The 22,573-nt window shown below is 43.8% G+C and overlaps 1 pseudogene; it reads left to right on the top strand.

Annotated features, from left to right (window-relative positions):
• The window catches only part of LOC143382659 (E3 ubiquitin-protein ligase RNF213-like), a 95,798-nt pseudogene that overhangs the window by 35,189 nt on the left and 38,036 nt on the right, over positions 1 to 22,573 (top strand).

The following is a 22,573-nucleotide window of genomic DNA, read 5'->3' as shown; positions in this document are numbered from 1 at the left end:
AGTGAACTTGGCAGGGACACTTTGCACATAGAAACCCATTAGCTGGTTGGAGTTCTATTGTCACACACCTTGTGTGCTTAGTGGAGAGATGGAGCCGCAGGATTGGAAATGGCTTCCTGGTTCATAATACAGCTGACATAGTTGAGCTTTTGTAGTACCCTAAAGTGCAGATGCCAGCCTCTGTGAACAATAGACTGCAGAAAGCCACATGCATTCAAGTGATTTTTTTTTCATAAAGGTCCATCCAGGGTAGACTGCATGGAAGATGTCTGCCAGGAAATCAAGTTCTAACTTCTACTTATGTCTCTCCTTTGCAGAATCCACATGTCCCTCAGTTCAGTTTTCTTGATATCTTCCCCAAAGTCACCTGCAGACCTCCCAGTGAAGTGATAGCCATGGAGCTGAGCCCTGAGAAGAGCGTCATAGAGCCTGGAATGGATGAGAGAGAGTTCCAAAGTGCCACTTTCCAAAGACCTTTCCAATATTTAAAACAATTCCATCAAAAAGAAAACCTAGACACATTTCACTATCAAGAAGGCTCTGTTGAAGGTACCCCACGGGAATGCATCCAGCACCTACTCATATACTGCGGGGTCATCAACCCCTCCTGGTTAGAACTCTGGAATTTTGCTTGGTTCCTCAACTGTCAGCTCAAGGACTGTGAGGCCTCTCCATTCTGCAATTTGGGATGTACTGAAGACGAGCTACGGGGCTTCAAGAACTTTGTGGTCACCTTCATGATCTTCATGGCAAGAGACTTTGCCACACCAACACTTCATACCTCTGACCAGAGCCCTGGGAAGCACACGGTCACCACAGATGGTGAAGATGAAGAAGAGCTCGCCCCCTTCACTCTCCGGAGGAGGTGGGAGTCAGAGCCTCACCCATATGTGTTCTTCAACGGTGACCACGAGACCATGACATTCATAGGCTTCCATCTCCAGCCCAATGAGAATGGCAGCATTGATGTCATCAACCATCTCAATGGGAAGATAATCAAGAAAGATGTCATGACAGAAGAACTGTACAGAGGGCTTTTGCTTCAAGGCGTGCCCTTCAATGTTGACTTTGATAACCTGCCAAGACACGAGAAAATCTTGAGACTCTGCCAACCACTAGGAATTTCTTGGGCCCTGGACCCTGATGAAACATATGAGCTTACAACAGACAACATGCTCAAGATTCTGACCATTGAGATGCGGTTCCGCTGTGGGATCCCAGTTATCATCCTGGGAGAAACAGGCTGTGGGAAAACCAGGCTCATTAAATTCCTTAGTGATCTGCGGCATTGTGGTGCCCAGGCTGAGACCATGAAGTTGGTCAAGGTTCATGGAGGAACAACTGCAACCATGATCCACTCCAAAGTCTTGGAAGCTGAGAAAACTGCCTTATATAATAAAAACCAACACCTGTTGAACACCATCTTGTTCTTTGATGAAGCCAACACAACAGAAGCCATAAGCTGTATTAAGGAAGTCTTTTGTGACCAGACCGTGGATGGCAGCCACTGGAGGAGGGTTCAGGCTTGCACATCATAGCTGCCTGCAACCCTTACGGGAAGCACTCCCAGGAGACCATCTGCTGTTTGGAGTCAGCTGGTTTGGGGTACAGGGTCAGTGCAGAGGAGATAGCAGACAGGCTGGGCTCATTCCCCTCAGGCAGCTGGTGTACCGTGTCCACGCCCTGCCCCTGAGCCTGATTCCTCTGGTGTGGGACTTTGGGCAACTGAATGACATTGCTGAAAAGCTCTACATCCAGCAGATTGTGCAGAGACTGGTGGACCACGTCAGGATCAACAAGGAGGATACTCCTTTGATCACGGAAGTGCACTCTGCCTCTCAAAGGTTCATGAGGAACACTGAAAGTGAGTGCAGTTTCATCATCCTCCGGGATGTGGAGCGCTGTGTGAAGGTGCTCACATGGTTTCATGGCCACAGCGAGATGCTCTTGGTGAAGCTGAACACCTTTCTCTGCAAGACCAGTGTCAGCAAAAATAACTTCAGGAGAGACCCCGTCCTCTGGTTTCTGGTGATGGCTGTGGGGGTCTGTTACCACGCCTCCCTAAAGGAGAAGGAGTCCTACAGCAGAGCCATTTGCAGGTATTTTCCAGAACCATATGACAACAGCGGGGTCATCCTGGACGAGATCACACACGCACAGGATCTTTTCTGAGTGGGGTGCCTCTGAGGAAATCCATAGCCAGGAACTTGGCTCTGAAGGAGAACGTCTTCATGATGATCATCTGCATTGAGCTGAAGATAGCCTCCTCCTGGTGGGAAAGCCTAGAACCTCCAAATCTCTCGCCAAGACAAGAGTGGCAGATGCCATGCAGGGCCAGGCCATGCACTCCACTCTCTTCCGCAGCCTAAAGCAGGTCTACCTGGTGTCTTTCCAGTGTAGCCCCCACTGCACCCCACAGGGCATCATAAACACTTTCAAGCAGTGTGCTCGCTTCCAGCAGGGGAAAGACCTGCAGCAGTACATGTCGGTGGTGGTGTTGGATGAGGTTGGCTTGGCAGAAGATTCCCCCAAAATGCCCCTGAAGGCTCTGCACCCACTTCTGGAAGATGGGTGCATTGAAGATGATCCTGCCCCCCACCAAAAAGTCGGCTTCATAGGTATTTCCAACTGGGCCCTCGACCCTGCCAAGATGAACTGGGGCATCTTTGTGTCCCGCGGCAGCCCCAGCGAGAAGGAGCTCATAGAGAGTGCCAGAGGGATCTGCTCTTCAGACAGCCTGGTGCAGGACAGGGTCCGAGGGTACTTTGCTCCTTTTGCCAAGGCCTATGAAACAGTGTGCAGCAGGCAGAACAAGGAATTCTTCGGGATTTGTGACTACTATAGCCTCATCAAGATGGTCTTCGCCACCGCCAGAGCATCTAACAAGAAGCCTTCTTCACAGGATATTGAACAGGCAGTCCTTCAGAACTTCAGTGGCAAAGATGACATCCCTGCTTTGGACATCTTCATGGCCAGTTTACCTGAGGTCAGGTACGTAGGAGAGCTCAGGACCCTGGAGCTCATCAAGCAGAACATTTTCAGGGATATGAAGATGGCAGCAGTGGGGGAGCTAGAAGGAGCTGAATCCCTCTACTTGCTCATACTGACCAAAAACTACATGGCCCTGCAGATCCTGCAGCAGTTATTCTTCAATGAGGACCAGCAGCCCGAGATCATCTTTGGTTCCAGTTTTCCCTGGGACCAGGAGTACACCCAGATCTGCAAAAACATCAACCGGGTAAAGATCTGCATGGAGACCGGAAAGATGGTGGTGCTGCTGAACCTGCAGCACTTCTATGAGAGCCTGTACGATGCGCTCAACCAGTACTACGTCTACCTCGGGGGCCAGAAGTACGTGGACCTCGGGCTCGGCATCCATCACTTGCCCCATCACGTCAAGTGTCGGGTCCACCCTGACTTCCACCTGATTGTCATCAAGGAGAAAAATGTGGTGTATGAGCAGTTCCCCGTGCCCCTGATTAACCGGCTGGAGAAGCACTACCTGGACTTCAGCTCAGTGCTGCAGGGGTGGCAGAAGAACATCGTGCAGGAGCTCATGCAGTGGGCAGAGCAGTTTGCTGACGTGAAGGCCCATCAGTTCCTGGCTGGACACAAGTACAGCCCTGCTGACGTCTTCATCGGCTACTACTCTGACGCCTGTGGTGCTGCAGGCTATGGAGAGGCAGGGCCCCAGGGACCTGACACCGGAGCTATATCACAGAGTATCTGAGGAGGCCAAGCTGATCCTGCTGGACTATGCCACACCAGATGCTGTGGTGCAGCTGAGCACCTCCACGTTGGGCTCATTTGCTGCACAGACACTGTCTCAGGAATACTGGAACAAGCAGCAGCACCACTCCTTTGCAGATTTCCTCCAGGCCCAACTTCGCAATGCAGACTCAGAGCGCCATGCCATCTTTACAGAGGTGACTGCCCCCACAGTCTTTCCCTTTCCTCTTTTACCCAGGACCCAGGAGGTCTCCACTCCGTTTAAGGCACCATTCAGTCTGGGAAATGGATGTGTCCCCTTCATGTTAAGATCAAGGAGGATGAGTTCAGTTAGGCTTCTATTGCTTTTTTGTGAGCAGAGCTCTGTTCTGAGAGTAGCACCGGGCACAACGTTCACTTCCCCAGAGTGCCAGCAGACCCCAGGTGTAAGTGATTGGCCTACTTGTCATCCTTGGAGTGTAAGAGTAATGGACTCTGATGCCTCCCAACCTGGTGCCCTTAGTGTTATAATTGAAAGCTGTGCAGCCAGGCGGGGGCATGGATCATAGGTGGTGTTAGTAGAAAAGAACCTGGCTGGTTGCAAACTTCACACATCAGCTGAGCTCTTTATTCAGGAATGAAGTTTCATGTAGGAATGGTGTGATGCCTCTGATGGATCCACTCTGCTGGAGGAAAATAAGCCATTAGCCAAAGGGGAAGTTTGCACTTATATAGGATATACTGAGAGGTAACCTAATTATTGTAGAGTGTGTCTAATGGAGGGTCTGGGGTCAGCAGTCAGAGGACCAGATGGAGGGTCTAGTGTCGTGGTCAGTATTCATCTCTTTCCCTCCACGGTCTCATTGTACTATCACTGAGAAAGGACTTATTTGGGGAAGGGTCAATACTTTGGCTTCTTCCCAGAGACTGCCAGTCTAGGCTTGGATGGGTATTTCCTCCCCAGGGCTGGTCTTGTCACCAGCAAAGATTCTTCCAGGGGAAGGATCAATGCTATCAATGTATGGCTTTCTTTTTTATTCCCTTCTCCCAGACTGCACTATTTTGGTGTTTTTAATTTTCCATATCCAACAGCCAGTTCTCCTTAAGAGAGGCAACTTGGGCTGGTCATGAGGGCTGCCTGGGCAAGCATCAAAGGCAGAGGGCTCCTTGGGGCACAGATATTGAGTCTGAATCTGCATCTGTGCAGGAGACCAGGAAGGGACTGCTGAAAGTGCATGAAGTTCAGGCTTCATGAGTGCTGGGTCATGGGGATAGGATAGGTGGAGAGACATGGGGAGGGCCTTGCAGCCTTAAGCTTGGTCTTGCTTGTGCAGAGAGGAGCTATGTAGGAAAGTGTACGTGGTGGACACACCCCACTGCCCAGGTGATGGGAAAACAGTGGCACAAGAGACTGACATTGAGAGGATACACCAGTCAGGAGGTTGCTGTCATGGTACAAACTGCAAATGGTTAGCAGACAGCATGGCTGGGCTAATCACCGACTCCATGGAAGGGAGGCAGAGGAAGAGGACAGCCTTCCTGAACTCATTGCAGCTTTGTGCAGTCACCATGAGAATCCAGGGAGGAGCAATAGGTTTGGGAGCCAGTGGTGACATCTGTTTGGGATAGGTTTGGATGTCTACTGTGTAAGTTGGATGTAGGAATTGGAAGCTTGTCAGAAATGACAGGGTCAGAGAAAGGGTCTGGAGCCAGGTGCAATAATACATCCCCATGATCCCAGTGGCTTGGGAGACTGAGGCAGGAGGATCTCAAGTTCAAAGCCAGCCTCAGCAACTTGTAGAGGCCCTTAGCAAGACCCTGTCTCAAAATAAAAAAAGGACTAAGGATGTCACTCAGTGATTAAACACCCTTGCATTCAATCCCTGGGACCAAAAAAAAAAAAAAAAAAAAAAAGAAGTGTTCTGAAGAGCTGAGGTCCTATGTGCCTAAAACGTCTGGGTTTGCACTGTGGAGTATGGTCCATAGCAGAGAATTGAGAACTACTGAGGGGAGGGAGAGTTGCCAGTGGCTAACTCCATCTAATAGCAGGAAGCCAGAATACAAGAAGAAATGGCATTGTGCTGAGTCCTAAAGGATCAGAAGGCTCTCAGGTAGGGAAAAAAGCAGAAAGAGAGATATTGGCATCTCAGAAGGAGACCAAGGCAGCTTTGGGTCAGGGCAAGTCTTCTCTCTGACATCTGTTGACCCTGAGGTTCTGCTTGCCTCGGCCACTCTTTGTATGTAAAAGCTGCTCTGGGTTGGGCTTCTTTATGTCTGAGTGCCCACTGGCCCCGAGTTCTGACCAGTTTTCTGTGCCCTTGCTTGAATCTGCTTGATGGCTTGTGTGCCCATGTTGCAGGTCACCACCTTCTCCAGACTGCTGACGAACTGTGACTGCGAAGCTCTAGGGGCAGAGGTGAAGGGCTTGGCCCCTAAGCCTGTGATCCTGTCACTTCAGCAGTTTGACACTGAGTACTCATTCCTCAAGGAAGTCTGGTGAGGTGCCCTGCCTGCCCCATCACCCTTGGCCCCTGCCCTGGGAACGTGGTATTGCATGCCAGGGTGTGGTAACCACTTGTAAGGAACTCTGAGTACTATGGAGGCTCATTGTTCAGCCTCCTGGTATGCCCCTCTAGCCCTAGTTGTAAGACAGCTGTGTCCGTCTGTCTCCTAAGCAGTGTGTGGCCCTTTTCTTCTCCAGTGGATTGCATCCTCACCTTGTGGAGAGAGACCCCACCTGGATGCTGGGTTCTGCATGGCCTGTGTTTCCCTTCACTTTGTGGAGTGTTATGATCCATGTTTTTGTTTGTTTTGTTTTTTTGCTTGTGCTGGGGACTGAACCCAGGGCTGCTCTACCACTGAGCCACATCCCCAGCCCTAATTTTTATTATTATTAATTCTGAGATAGGGTCTGGCTATGTTGCTGAGGCTAGCCTGGAACTGGTGACCCTCCTACCTTAGCCTCCTGAGCTGTGGCTGCCCATGTTTTAGGACAGAGGACTCACTTGGGTGATTCTCTTTTTCTTTCAGAAGCAGCTTAATGAAGCCAGACTGACATAAAATCCTCATTGTCCAGATAGATTTTGATGATGGCACTCACAGTGTTCAGCTCATTGCATCAGCTAAGTATGTTCTCAGTAGTTTTCTAGAAAAACATAGGACATCCTGAAGAATTTTTTCCATGAAAACAGTGTGGAAATAAGAATGACTCTCCCTCCCAGCTCCTGACATGGGCTAGAGAAGCTAGAGAGTAAAGGATGAAGGAAAAGGCCAGTAATGGCACAGAAATTGTGGAATGAAAGATGCGTCAATAATGCAATTTTTGTAGTGTTTGGGAGGATGTGTTAAAGCTGCATTTGCAGTCATTTGCAGTCCTTTTTTGATCATTTTGATTTTGAATCACATAATTAAAATTAAAGTTTAGTCTGGGATGTAGTTTGGTGGTACAGCACTTGCCTAGCATGTCTGAGGCCCAGCACTGCCTAAAAAGAAAGAAAAGAACTTATCATAAGTTTAAGGGCAGTAAGACTATATAAATAAATTAATATTTATTGAACATTTTTGTGGTGTCCATAAATCTGAAAATTTTAGAATTAGCTATGTTCTGTTAACTCATGTAATTAAGAGTGACATCTGCTCCTTTAAAGCACTGGGAGCCTAGGATAAGTAAAGACCCAGCCAGATGCTATGGGGAGGTGGTCTGCAGCCACTGGGTGTGCAAGGCGCACTGTACCACACAACATTTTCTTGAAATTGGAAGGCCAGCAAGCCCCACCCTCCAAACACAGGGCTGCTGAGAAGGACAGAGTAGTGTCCTAGAGACAGAAAAGTGAAATCACAGAAAAGGAAAACAGGAAGCAACCAGCTTCACAGGGAAAAACTTTTGCTGTAATCAATCAATCCCCCTGAACCCCTAGTTCAGGCAGTTTTAGAACTTTATATCTAGTGTATAGGGGGAGGGACTCAGAGGTTCACATTCTACAGAAGTTCCCATGACAGCAAGTTTTTCTTTCACTGTTCTGGGCCAATTAATCCCTCAAAGATATTTTTTGCAAGAATTAGCACTGGACAAAGGGAAAGCCCTCACCCCCACCCCCAGCTGTTTCCATGGAACCCAATTAATAACACTTTCCCTTTTTTAATTTATATTTTATTTTTTATTGATTTTTTTAAATGACAGTGGAATGCTTTACAATACTTGTTACACATATAGAGCACAATTTTTCATATCTCTGGTTGTATATAAAGTATGTTCACATCAATTCATATCTTCATACATGTACTTTGGATAATGATGTCCATCACATTCCACCATCCTTATTAAGCCCCTGCCCCCTCCCTTTCCTTTCCAGCCCTCTGCCCTATCTAGAGTTCCTCTATTCCTCCCACGTTCCCCCTCCCTACCCCACTATGAGTCAGTCACCTTATATCTGAGAAAACATTCATCCTTTGTTTATTTGAAATTGGCTAACTTCGCTTAGCATTATCTTTTCCAACTGCATCCATTAACCTGCAAATACCATGATTTTATTCTCTTTTGTTACTGAGTAATATTCCCTGTGTATATATAACACATTTTTTTTATCCATTCACCTACTAAAGGGTATCGAGGTTGGCTCCACAGTTTAGCTATTGTGAATTGTGCTGCTATAAACATTGATGTGGCTGTGTCCCTATAGTATACTGTTTTTAAGTCCTTTGGGTATAGATCGAGGAGACCTGGGTCTAATGGTGGTTCCATTCACATATTTCCAAGGAATCTCTATACTGCTTTCCATATTGGCTACACCAATTTGCAGTCCCACCAGCAATGTATGAGAGTACTTTTTTCCCCACATCCTCGCCAACACTTGCTGTTGTTTATCTTCATAATAGCTGCCATTCTGACTGGAGTGAGATGATATCTTAGAGAGTAGTTTTGATTTGCATTTCTCTAATTGCTAGAGATGATGAGCATTTTTTCATATATTTGTTGATTAATGTATATCCTCTTCTGATAATTGTCTGTTCAGGTCCTTGGCCCACTTGTTGATTGAATTATTTGTTATTTTGGTATTTAGCTTTTTTTAGATCTTTATATACCCTAGAGATTAGTGCTCTATCTGATGTGTGAAAGGTAAAAATTTACTCCCAAGATGTAAGCTCTTTATTCATCTCGCTGATTGTTTCTTTTGCTGAGAAGAAACTTTTTAGTTTGATTCCATCCCACTTATTGATTCTTGGTTTTAATTCTTGCACTATAGGAGTCTTAATAAGGAAGTTGGGGCCTATCCCACATGATAAAGATTAGGACCTACTTTTTCTTCTATTAGAGGCAGAGTCTCTGATTTAATGCCAGGTACTTGATCCACTTTGAGTTGAGTTTTGTGCATGGTGAAAGATAGGGGTTTAATTTTATTTTGTCACATATGGATTTCCAGTTTTCCCAGCACCATTTGTTAAAGAGGCTGTCTTTTCTCCAATGCATGTTTTGACACCTTTGTCTAATATAAGATAATTGTAATTTTGTGGTTTAGTCTCTGTGTCCTCTATTTTGTACCATTAGTCTACCAGTCTGTTTTGGTGCCAATATTGTGCTGTTTTTGTTACTACTACTCTGTAGTATAGTTTAAGGTCTGGTATAGTGATACCACCTGCTTCAATTTTTCTGATAAAGATTGCTTTAGCTATTCTGGGTCTCTTATTTTTCCAGATTAATTTCATGATTGCTTTTTCTATTTCTATGAGGAATGCCATTGGGATTTTGATTGGAATTGCCTCAAATCTGTATAGTGCTTTTGGTAGTATGGTCTTTTTGATAACATTATTCTGCCTATCCAAGAGCAAAGTAGATCTTTCCATCTTCTAAGGTCTTTGTTGATTACTTTCTTTAGGATTCTGTAGATTTCATTGTACAGATCTTTCACCTGTTTCATTAAGTTGATTCCCAATTATTTTTTTTCTTTTGAGGTTATTGTAAAGGGGTAGTTTTCCTCATTTCCATCTCAGAGGGTTTGTCACTGATATACAGAAATGCCTTTGATTTATGGGTGTTGATTTTATATCCTGTTATTTTGCTGAATTACTTGTTCTAGAAGTTTTCTGGTGGAGTTTTTTGGGTCTTCTAGGTATAGAATCATATCAACAGCAAATAGTGCTAATTTAAATTCTTCTTTTCCTATACATATCCCTTTGATTTCTTTCATCTGTCTACTGCTCTGGCCAGTGTTTCAATAACTATGTTAAATAAAAGTGGTGAAAGAGGGCATCCATGTCTTGTTACAGTTTTTAGAGGGAATGTCTTCAATTTTTCTCGGTTTAGAATGATGTTCACCTGGGCTTAGCGAATATAGTCTTTACGATGTTGAGATATGTACCTGTTATTCCTAGTTTTTCTAGTATTTTGAACATAAAAGGGTGTTGTATTTTGTCAAATGCTTCTTCTGCATCTATTGAGATGATCATATGATTCTTATCTTTGAGTCTATTGATGTGATGAATTACATTTATTGATTTCCATATGTTTAACCAACCTTGCATCCCTGTGATGAATACCACTTGATCGCGGTGCACTATCTTTTTGATATGTTTTTGTATTCGATTTGTCAGAATTTTATTGAAGATTTTTGCATCCATGTTTATTAGAGATTTTGGTCTGAAGTTTTCTTTCTTTGAGGTGTCTTTGCCTGGATCAGGGTAATATTGGCCTCATAGAATGAGTCTGGAAGTGCTGTGTCTTTTCTATTTCCTGAAATAAATTATAGAATATTGACATTAGTTCTTCTTTAAAGGTCTTGTAGAATTTGGCTGTGTATCTACCTGGTCTTGGGATTTTCTTGGATGGTAGTCTTCTGAAGGCATCTTCTATTTCTTCAGTTGATATTGGTCAATTTAAATTGTGTATATCATCCTGAGTCAATCTGGGCAAATCGTATGACTTAAAAAATTTGTCAATGCCTTCAATATCTTCTATTTTATTGGAGTATAAGTTTTCAAAAAAATTTCTAATCATCCTCTGTATTCCTGTAATGTCTATTGTGGAATTACCTTTTTTATCATGTATGCTGGTAATTTGAGTTTTCTCTCCTCTTTGCTAGCATAGTTAAGGGTCTGTCAATTTTATTTATTTTTTTCAAAGACCAATTTTTTGTTTTGTCAATTTTTTCAATTGTTTCTTTTGTTTCAATTTCATTAATTTCAGCTCTAATGTTAATTATTTCTTGCCTTCTACAGCTTTTCCTTTTGTTATGATTTTTCTAGGGCTTTGAAATGTAGTGTGAGGTCATTCATTTGTTGACTTTTTCTTCTTTTAAGGAGTGAACTACATGCAATAAATTTTCCTCTTAGTACTGCTTTCATAGTGTCCCGAGATTTCGCTATGTTGTGTCTATGTTCTCATTTACCTCTAAGAATTTATTAATACCCTCCTTGATGTCTTCTGTAACCCATTGTTCATTGAGTAGCATATTGTTTAGTCTCCAGGTGTTGGATTAATTTTTATTTTTTATTTTTTCATTGATTTCCAAATTCATTCCATTATGATCTAATAAATTGCATGGTAGTATCTCTACTTTTTTGTATTTTCTAAGAGTTGATTTGTGGCATAGGATGTGGTCTATTTTAGAGAAGAATCCATGTGCTGCTGAGAAGAAAGTGTATCCACTTGATAACAGATTGAAATATTTTATATATGTCAAAGTTATTAATTGTATTATTGAGATCTATAGTTTCTTTATTCAACTATTGTTTGGAAGATCTATCCAGTGATGAGAGATGTGTGTTAAAGTCATCCAAGATTATTATGTTATGGTCAATTTGACTCTTGAACTTGAGAAGGGTTTGTTTGATGAACATAGCTGCTCCATTGTTTGGAGCATATATATTTATGATTGTTATTTTAAAATTTTTAAAATTTGTTTTAATTAGTTATACGTGACTGTATAATGCACTTATATACTTTGATACATCATACATAGATGGGATATAATTTCTCATTTTTCTGAGTATACATATTGTAGAATCATATTGGCCATACATTCACATATATACCTAAAGTAATAATGTCTATTTCATTCTACTATCTTTCTTATCCCCACATCCCCTTCTTTCACTTCCCTCTGTCTAATTTAAGGTAATGCTATACTTTTTTTGCCTTTATGCATACACTTTGTTGGGTTTTTTTTGCATTACAATTCTTAATACACATATATACCACATTTTTTGTATCTGTTTGTAGATAAAGTATGTTGAAACCCAATTCAAGTCTTCATACATGTGTTTTGTATAGTAATGTCCATCACATTCCACCATTGTTGCTAATCTCCTGTCCCCTCCCTTTCCCTCCCACCCCTCTTCCCTATCTAGAATTCATCTATCCCTCCCATGCTCTCCCTCCCTACCCCACTATGAGTTAGCCTCCTTATATCAGAGAAAACATTTGCCATTTGTTTTTTTGGGATTGGCTGACTTCACTTAGCATTATCTTCTCCAGCGCCATCCATTTACCTGCAAATGCGATGATTTTATTCTCTTTTATTGCTGAGTAAAATTTTCATTGTGTATATATGCCATATTTTTTATCCACTAATCCACTGAAGGGCATCAAGTTTGGCTCCACATTTTAGCTATTGTGAATTTTGCTGCTATAAACATTGATGTGGCTGTGTCCCTGTAGTATGCTGTTTTTAAGTCCTTTGGGTATAGTTCAAAGAGATCTGGGTCAAATGATGGTTCCATTTCCAGATTTACAAGGAATATCCATACTGCTTTCCAAATTGGCTGCACCAATTTGCAGTTCCACCAGAAATATATGAGTGTACCTTTTTCCTATATCCTCACCAACACCTATTGTTGTTTGTCTTCATAATAACTGTCATTCTTATTGGAGTGAAATGATATCTTAGAGTGATTTTTATTTGCATTTCTCTGATTGCTAGAGATGATGAGAATTTTTTCATATATTGTTGATTGAATGTATATCCTCTTCTGAGAAGTGTCTGTTCAGGTCCTTGGCCCATTTGTTGATTGGGTTATTTGTTTTTTTCAGTGTTTAGCTTTTTGAGTTCTTTATATATCCTAGAGATTAGTACTCTATCTGATGTGTGAAGGGTAAAAGTTTGCTCCCAAGATGTAGGCTCTTTATTCATCTCACTGATTGTTTCTTTTGCTGAGAAGAAACTTTTTAGTTTGATTCCATCCCATTTATTGATTCTTGGTTTTAATTCTTGCACTATAGGAGTCTTAATAAGGAAGTTGGGGCCTAATCCCACATGATGAAGATTTGGGCCCACTTTTTCTTCTTTTAGACACAGAGTCTTTGGTTTAATTCCTAGGTTCTTGATCCATTTTGAGTTAATTTTTATGCATGGTGAGAGATGAAGTTTAATTTCATTTTGTTGTATATGGATTTCCAGTTTTCCCATCACCATTTGTTGAAAATGCTATCTTTTCTCCAGTGCATGGTTTTGGCACCTTTGTCTAATATAAGATAATTCTAATTTTGTGGGTGAGTCGCTGTGTCCTCTATTCTGTACCATTGGTCTACCAGTCTGTTTTGGTGCCAGTACCATGCTGTTTTTGTTACTATTACTCTGTAGTATAGTTTAAGGTCTGGTATAGCGATACCACCTGCTTCACTTTTCCTGCTTAGGATTGCTTTAGCTATTCTGGGTCTCTTATTTTTCCAGATGAATTTCATGATTGCTTTTTCTATTTCTGTGAGAAATGCCATTGGGATTTTAATTAGAATTACCTTAAATCTGTATAGTGCTTTTGGTAGTATGGTCTTTTGATAATATTAATTCTGCCTATCCAAGAGCAAGGCAGATCCTTCCATCTTCTAAGGTCTTCTTTGATTTCTTTCTTTAGGGTTCTGTAGTTTTCATTGTATAGATCTTTCTCCTCTTTTGTTAAGTTAATTCCCAAGTTTTTATTGAGACATGGTTTATATCTACAGCCATATTTGTTTATTTTTGTAATTTAAGTTGACTTGATTTTCTTCTTTGATTAGTTTTTGCTTTCGGGTACTACCTCCCTCTGTTGATTTTCAGTGTTGTTTTCCATTTCCTCTACATAAAATATTTTTCTAAGGCTGTTTTGTAGTGCCAATTCTCTAGCTAAAAATTTTTAACTTTTGTTTATTGTAGTAGGTTTTTATTTCATCATCTAATCTAAAGTTTAATTTTGCTGTATACAAGGTTCTTGGTTGGCATCCATTTTCTTTCAAAGCTTGATATATGTTGTTCCAGGATCTTCTAGCTTTCAGTGTCTGTGTTGAAAAATCTGCTGTTATCCTAATTGTTTTCCCCCTATATATAATCTGATTCTTTTCTCTTATGACTTTTAAAATTCTCTCCTTATTCTGTATATTGAGCATTTTTATTATAATGTGCCTTGGTGTGGATCTGTTGTGATTTTGTACATTCGGCATCCTGTAGGCTTCTTGAATTTGGATTTCCAATTCATTCTTCATGTTTAGAAAGTTTTCTGATATTATTTCATTGAATAGATTGTTAATTTCTTAGGTTTAGACCTCTATGCCTTCCTCTATCCCAATAACTCTTAAATTTGGTCTTTTTATGCTATCTCATATTTCTTGAATATTCTACTCGTGTTTTCTTACCATTATCACTGTGTGGTCTATGTCCTTTTCATGATAATATATTTTGTCTTCATTGTCCTATCTTCCAAGTGGTCTTCTTTGTTGGTGATGCTTTCATTTGAGCTTTTAATTTGGTTCATTTATTTATTTATTTTTCATTTCAAGGATTTCTGGTGTTTTTTTTTTTTTAATAGTCTCAACTTCCCTGTTGAGGTGATCTTTTGCTTCCTGGATTTGTTTATGTATCTCCTTGTCAAAGTGATCTTTCAATGACTGAATTTGCTCTCTTATATCTTCCTTGAGTTCACAGAACATTTTAACCATGTACATCCTGAACTCCATCTCTATAATTTCTTCTGCAGTTGGAGTTCTGCAGAGGTGCTGATAGATGATTCCGCTAATGCACTTGCAAGCCCCAGTTGGCTAGAACTTTGGGCTTTAAGTGTCTGGAGCCAGGACTCTGGAGTCCTGTTGGAATGCTGAGGCTCAGAGCTCTGTGAGGGGTCACAGCACTGGTGATTTCTGTGGGAAGCAGCTGTATAGGGGTCCTCTAACACTCTCCGAGATGCAGTATCCCGACTAGGTGAGATCTGGATCATGGAGCGACACAGAATGCTGCCTCCCTCTGACCTGCCATCTTTGTTCCAGTAACAACTTCTCTTATCTTTGAAATGTAAATATCCCTGTGAAGCTTTGGCCCTAAGCCAGAGACTTTGTTAAAAGAATCTGTCTTGGGGATGCAGCTCTGTAGTAAAACACTCTGGCTCTGAAAAAAAAAAAAAGAAAGAAAGAAAAAGAAAGAAAGAAAGAAAGAAAGAAAAAAGAATCTATCTTCCTTATTACACTCTGCATTTGTAAACACACTTCCTGCTTGAAAACCTTTACAAACTATTACATATCATTTTAGACTGGAGAATCTACACCACTAGATAGACCATAAGTGAAAAACTAGTAAACAGGGCTTTGTTCCTGGAGTGTCGATCTCCTTCAGGCCAATTTTAGTTATTGTAAGATAAAGCAACAGGAAATAGGAAGCTTAACTATATTGAGCTCTTTTGCAGAGATTCTTTTGCTGATAGCCTAGGATCAATCATGGTGAGGATTTCTGGAGAAGCTTAATGAAGATTTTCTGTGGAGGAGGAGGTGCCTCTACAGTAGGGATACTGGTCAGCAGTGAGAGATAGAAAGTGAGTCCACTAACAGGAAGCCACCCTCCTCCTCTCAAGAGAATGGTGACCCCTGGGAATTGTATGGAATGTGGTAAAGCCCCTGACAGTTCCTGGGACACCCATGTCTTGACTTTTGCTCCATTGCTTGCTTTGTTTTGATTTTTGTTTTTCAATAGGTATTCTGCTATCAATGAAATCAACAAAATACAATGAGCTGAGGGCTGTGTCTTTGTTTATTTCATGGTAAAACTGTCCCGGATGGGGAGCGGAGCATCCTATGTGGGATTCCATGGAGGTAGGGCCAAAAGATGAGTGACTACTTTAAGTAAGTCTAGGCTGCTTCTTGGGGTCCCCTGCTGCCCATGTCTAGGTCAGATGCCAACCCCATCTGTCTCTGGGCTTTTCACCTGGGCTCACTATTCACAACCATCACCCTGGGACTTGCTGCTACTGTGTCAGCATGGTCTGACCTACCGCAGGAGTACACAGGATGCACTCCACATCCCACTCTTTATTGTTCAAATGACCCAGAGTTCTTCCCCTTGCACACCAACCCTAGTGTTAACTCTTTGTGCCTACTCCTTGGGGAAGTACTGTGTTCAAATCAGTCCATCCCTTTTTCTGTGGAATGGTCACCAGCTGGATTATGTAAGACAATTGGTATTCTAAAAAGAAGGCAATAAGTTTAATAATCTCACAGATGAAAAGCCAACCTGTCAGCATCTCTTTCTAATTATGGGACAGTAAGTACAGTTAGATGCATGTAAAGAACAGTAGACAGGATCCATGTAGCCTTTGCATGCCAGTTAATCAGCCTCAACACCGATCATCACTCTGACAGTAGTGTGATTGAGCATCTGGACAGAGGTGTGCCCCTGCTCATGACAGACAAGAAGAAAGTGAAAAGATGTGAGAACACTAGGTGGCTTTGTTCTTCACAGGGCTGTGGCAGTCTGTGCACATTGATGACCTCCGGAGGTCCACAGTCATGGCCTCCGACATGACTAAGCTGCAGAGTGTCACCATCAGCCAGCTGTTCATACCAGGAGGCAGCCTGAAGTGTGAGTTGCAAGGTGGCAGTCTTCAGAGGTGGGAGCGGAAAGGCAGATGCCAAGTTAGACAGCCTCCTGTGAAGCTGGAGTCAGGGCTGCCACATTTGAATCACCTTTGAATCTCAGCACCTGCCCTCAGCAGAAGCTCAGGATGTGGCACTGAACTGCCTGGCTCATGGTCAACATAACCAGGGCCTTGGGAAGGCCAACAGCAGCACCCAGTGTATCAGTTGGTGTGCTGTGGGTCATGTGTCAGCCCTCAGCCCAGGCTGTGGGGCACCTGAAGAGTGGGTTTCATGCTGATCTATATGACAGTCCTCCTTTTGACTGGGGCTGCCACTGAAGCTTGGGACAGGAAACCCTGGAGAGGCTCAGCCTAGGCACAGACTTGGTACCATCCACCTACTTCCTTATCCAAGTGGTGACTTGATTGTGTTCCCTTCATTTGCAGCGAAAGTCAACCAGGAGGAGGTGATGGAGGCAGAGACCAGCAAGTCAGGGAAGGTGGCAGAAATGGAAAGGGAAGAGGAAGGTCCCAAGGAGATGGAGTGGGAGGCCATGGACCTGATGGGTGGTGATGTGAGTTCTCCTCTGTTCCCCTGTTGGCTGCAGGTGGCTGAGCTGGAGGAGCCCAGGCAGCTGTGCCAGGGACAAGCTGAGCCCTGCCTTCTCTTTATGCTGGAAGGGTAGGGGACTTACCAGGACAAGATCTGCCTTTCCCTTCTTTGTGAAGGCTCCTAGTTAGCTCTAGGAGCTGTCCCTCAACCACTGGCCAAATCCATGACATCAGCCACCACCTTGCCAGTGGTCCTCTGGGGGTTGGTTAGTACAAGTACACAGGGATCAGCTGGGGGAGGTCAGTAGGTCAGCTTCACCGTGGAAACCAGCCACGGATGCTTTGGATGTGTGGATACCAGGCCACCTTCTCGTGTGGGTAGCGTAGCTTTCACCCACCCTGGACATGGCAGCAGCAGATGATGTGCTGTCTCCCTTGGCAGGCACAGGTCCTGGACACCACCAGACTGCTGAGGAGCTGTGTGCAAAGTGCTGTGGGGATGCTCCAGGACACGGAGAGCTGCCCGCGCAACATGAGGAGAGTCACCATCCTCCTCAGCCTCTTGAATGGGGACAGTGTGTGTAGTGGTACGAGTCATGTCACTGCTTCTCATCCTACCCCAGTAGGCCCTTCCTGAACAGTGGGGATTAGGTGACTGAGTGTGGTGAGCTGCCTTTCTAGGTTCCTGTGTCTTGGCACATGCAGCCAGCATAGTAGGAATCTCAGGACATCTCGTGAATTCTGCTCTAGACTTGGCCTGGCCAGAGGACCTGTAGCTTCCCTCTGCAGGGGAACTGGTCAAGCAGCACACTAGAGCCTCCAACTTGGTGCCCACAGGTGGACCAAATTATGTCCCTTCTGCCTTTTCACAGCCACGTTCTTGCAGATATCCAAGATGCGCCTCTCAGTCCTTCTAAAGAAGCAAGAAGAGAACCAGCTCTGCAGTCTGAAGGAGTGGGTAGGGCGAGAGGCTGCAAACCAGGATGCACTCCATGAGGCCCGCACCTTTAGGTACTGCAAGCAGCAGGCAGTGCAGGGACCTGTCATGCCATCCCAGGGGAAGGAGCACACCAGGTGTTTCTTTCTCCACCTCTGAGGAGGGCAGAGCTATGTTTTTGCTCCAAGAACCCAAACCAGACCTGGATGGTTGGCATGTGTGGGTTGTTGGTCATGCAGGTGGTGGTCCTGGGGTGTTTATTGGCCACCTGGATGTTGGTCATGGCGGATTGCTGGCCACCTGAATGGTGGTCATGGGGATGGTTGGCTTCCTTTCTCTGCTTTTGTGTGCTTAACTTTTTTCATAATATAAAATTTTTAAAAATTGTTCTCATAGAATGTTTGCCAGCATGTCATAAACCATAGCCAGGTTTGCCATTCAAGGTTATTAAAATTGAGATGGTGATGTGCAGGGAAGTAACAAATTATCTTCCCAGGCCTAGAGCTTGAAGTAACAGCAAGTACAAAAATAGGACCCAGGAGTGTCATTTATTGCCCATGGTATTTTTTCTATAAAACCATGACACTTTTCTTCAGACCCTTTGAGGAGCCTGTGCTATGCTCAGGGTCTCAGATGAAGGGTCTGAGGGTCTGAAACCACCTGGTTGGTAGGATGATCTTAGGCCACTGAGGTCCTTCACAGTCCCTCCAGATCTTCCTTCTGATTCCCTGGCTCCAGGCCTGCTACCACATGTGGCCCACAGGGGGAATGTTGGCGAAGGCAGAGTCCTGGGAGGCCATGGCCCATGGGTGCTGACTTCCTCACCACAGGAAGTTTTTCTGTTTTGAGTTCTCTCTGCAGTGCTCCTTGACTTCTTTCCTAGTTACACCTTCTGAAGAAAGTTTGTGAGGCCAGAAACTGAATATGCTCATGTCTTCCTGGATGGTCTCCCTTTCATAGCACATGTCCAAGCCATGTCCCATCGCCCCTTTGCCACTGTTGCTCTGGCCTTGCTGGGTTTGCCAGCCTCCCTTTTCACTGTCCCATGGTCTCCACTGCACTTGGGACCAGTTTCTTCCCCGTGGTCACCAGCAACATCCAGGAACAACTGGACTTGCTTGCACTGTACCCTCAGTGCCCATTTCTGGGGCTGGCAGGCTCTTGGGAACCTGCTGGTCTGTCACAGGATGTCATGACTCTTCACCTGCACTGTGTGTCTGGGACTCAATGTCAGACACCCTTGTGGCTAAATAGTCAGCCTCCTTGGAGTCCTTTACACCAGGAGTCCTCTGGTTTTTAGTTCACCATGTTAAGTAGCCTGTTGACTTTGATATTCTTTTTGATTCTCAACTTGTTTCAAATTTGGTCTCTTGGAGGCCCTCTGAGGTGACTGTTACTCTCAAACACTTCCCAGGGCACTCAGCTACTCTGGCCCAGGGCCTCTTTCACCACACACCGTTACCCTCTGTGCATATTCTAGTTTAGGGTCCTAAGTTAAGTGATGTCCTTGACTAATGAATCCTGTATACTATATACTCAGAAAAGAAAAATTTATACACCCACTTTTATTTCCAACACAATTACTTAGTAATTCTTGCCCTTTACCACAAGAAATTGTAGAATTTTTGTTATTATATAAAAATATGTCATTTTAATATGAAAGTGAGATGTAGTTAATTCAACCAATTAACAATTATCAGTCTAAAGTGCTCAGGGTTATGTACAGAAACACCAACAACGAAAGCTGAATTCTAGATAAACATGTTTTCCTATTTAATTTCATCTAGATTAAATTTACTTTGGTCTCTTCATCTTTATTATATTGTATATACAGCCAATTTTTTCTTGAAATATTGATTGATTGATTGATTTTAGGGAAGTTGGTCATTATTTGATTTGTTTATAGAACCTAGATGGCTTATTCTGAAAAAACATTATATTCAAATCAACATATATTTCTTTACCTTTTCAAGGCACTAGTTACTGTTACTAGATGTAGAATTAAGTTTCATTCAGTTCTGTTAACTAATATTAAGACAATTGCATTTGTGAGTCTCTTGTACTTAAAAGTGATGAAAACTTCAATTTACAGCTTGTAGGCTAGAAGGCTTGTTGACACAGAGGAAGGAGGCATTGAGATCTTGGCACTGGTTGTGGTGCTGAGCCACAGTCCCATGTCTCCTGGCTCCTGTCTGTTGTCCTGCCCCTGCTGCAGGCAAGCCCTTTGGAAGCGGATCCAAAGCGCAGTCACCCCTCTGCTGGCCAGCATGATCTCTCTCATCGACAGAGATGGCAACCTCAAGCTTCTGATCAGATCACCAGCCTGGGCCCAGGACCTGTGGATATTTATTTTAAGTGACACCAACTTACTGAACATTCCGCTTGAGATGAGAGACATGAGGTGAATGAAAATCCACACGCCACTCTGAGTAGCTCTCCTGTGCTTGAGAATGTAGGCGCTGCTTTCTGAGAAATATTTGTGCTACCTCCTTCTACAACCTAGAAGTTGTGGCATCCTGGCAGGTCTTTGTCCCATCTCTTCTCTCCTCATTTCCTTCTCTCAGGGCACCTGTTATAGTTCAGAAAGCCAGGTTGGACTCTGTGTGCAGTAGGGAAACTGCCCTTTGGAGAGAATGTGTCCTTAATCATGTTCTTGTTCCCTAATGCTATTCCTAGTTCTGTGGGAGGCTCCCCAAGCTGTTAAGATTATAGGGACTTCAATTCTAGAATGTAGGCCAATAAGGGACAAGAGATAGGCAGGCGTAGGCACTGGAGACCTGGTTCTGCCTAAGGCTTTGGGCCCTTCCTGGGCCATGCTCAGGTGGTCTGCTTCCATTCTGTCTATAAACAAGAGTCAAGGGTTTTGAGGTGGCCCTCCAGTTCTGTACACAGGAGTCCTGGCCAGGAAGGCAGACAGCAGCTGACTGACCTTGTCTTCTCTCTCTCTCTCTCTCTCTCTCTCTCTCTGTCTGTCTCTGTCTCTATCTCTCTCTCTTCTAATCAGTTATACATGACAGCAGAATGCTCTTCAATTCGTTATACACAAATGGAGCACAATTTTTCACTTCTCTGGTTGTACACAAAGTAGGGTTACATCATTCATTCAATCATACATGTAGCTAGGGTGACGATGTTCATCTTTCCTACCCCAAATCCACCTCCCCTCTCCTCTTTCCCCTTTGCCCAATCCAAAGTTCCTCCACTCATCCTATACCCACCAACCCATTATGGATTAGCATCCACTTATCAGAGAAAACTTTCAGTCTTTGGATTTTTGGATTGGCTTACTTCACTTAGCATGGTATTCTCCAACTCCACCCATTTACCTGTAAATGCCATTATTTTATTCTTTTTTAATGCTGAGTAATATTTCATTGTGTTTATACACCACAGTTTCTTTATCCATTCATCTATTGAAGGGCATCTAGGTTGTTTCCACAGTTTGGCTATTGCGAATTGTGCTGCTATAAACACTGATGTGGTGCGGGGGATGGAACCCAGGGCCTCACACATGCCAGGCAAGCACCCTACTGCAGAGCCACTCCAGACCCACAACACCTTCTGAGGACTGTGTCCCATGTCCTCTGGTGATCAGAGTGCCATCTCAGGAACCGATTCTCGTTCACCTCACCTCACTGCAGATCCAAGAGTGAGATGTCCTCCATCGTGGTGCAGAACTATATGAGCCTTCCTGAGGGTGCTTGCATCAGTGTCCCCTTCAGCTGGAGAATCAGGGACTATGTGGAAGAGCTCTGGGTCCATGCCCAGTACATCATGGGTACAAAAGGTGAGCCCTGGTCAAGATGGCCCCAATGCAGCCCTAATGAAGCATCCTTTACCCACAAAGATTCTGCCTGACCATCAGCAGGCAGAGAGCAGCTAGCACCTGGTAAATTCTGCAACTTGTAGTTTTCACACTTTGCATGTAGAATAGGCTCAAGTTCATGTCCTGCCTTCATTTTGAAATTTCTGCTGAAGGAGTGAGAGTCTCCAGGAGGTCACACCATGAAGGGAGCCTGTGAGGTGATTTAGTAGTGTACTGACCAGCAGGCTGGTGAACTGGAGCATGTTCCAGTAGGGACGGGGCTTGCTTCCTGCTGCAAGTTGACCATTCCCGTCCTGAGGCTCAGACCCAGGAAGGGTCCCCTTTAAGCTTTCTCAGCAAATGCTAGCAATGAAAGGAACGTGTCCTCTTTCTCCATGCTAAGCCGTTGGTCCCTCCTGAGTCACACAAGCTAAACAGTTTGTGCTCTGCTGTCACATGCTGGGGGCAGAGTTTGGCCATAGTCATTCCAGAAAAGCCAGTGGCAGTGCTGTTTTGGAAAAGTCATCTTTTATGTACGTGTGAAATATGTTTTCAACATTTACTTAGAGAACCAATATGCTCAAAGTGAACTTCCTTTCCTGGGTCTGCATTCTGTTGCTTGTCTTAAACCAACATAACAGTCTGTCTTTAGCTGAGAGGGTGTTTCTTCACCTGGGCAATGTTCTGCCAAACCCTGCTTTTCCAGGAGAGTGTACAGCTAGGAGCTAACTCCCCATCTGCTGAAAGGCAAATCTCTCTGGTTGGTG

The sequence above is a fragment of the Callospermophilus lateralis genome, chromosome 17, assembly GCF_048772815.1.
Source record: "Callospermophilus lateralis isolate mCalLat2 chromosome 17, mCalLat2.hap1, whole genome shotgun sequence".
Classification (NCBI taxonomy): domain Eukaryota; kingdom Metazoa; phylum Chordata; class Mammalia; order Rodentia; family Sciuridae; genus Callospermophilus; species Callospermophilus lateralis.
This window is presented reverse-complemented; position numbering and strand designations above follow the sequence as displayed.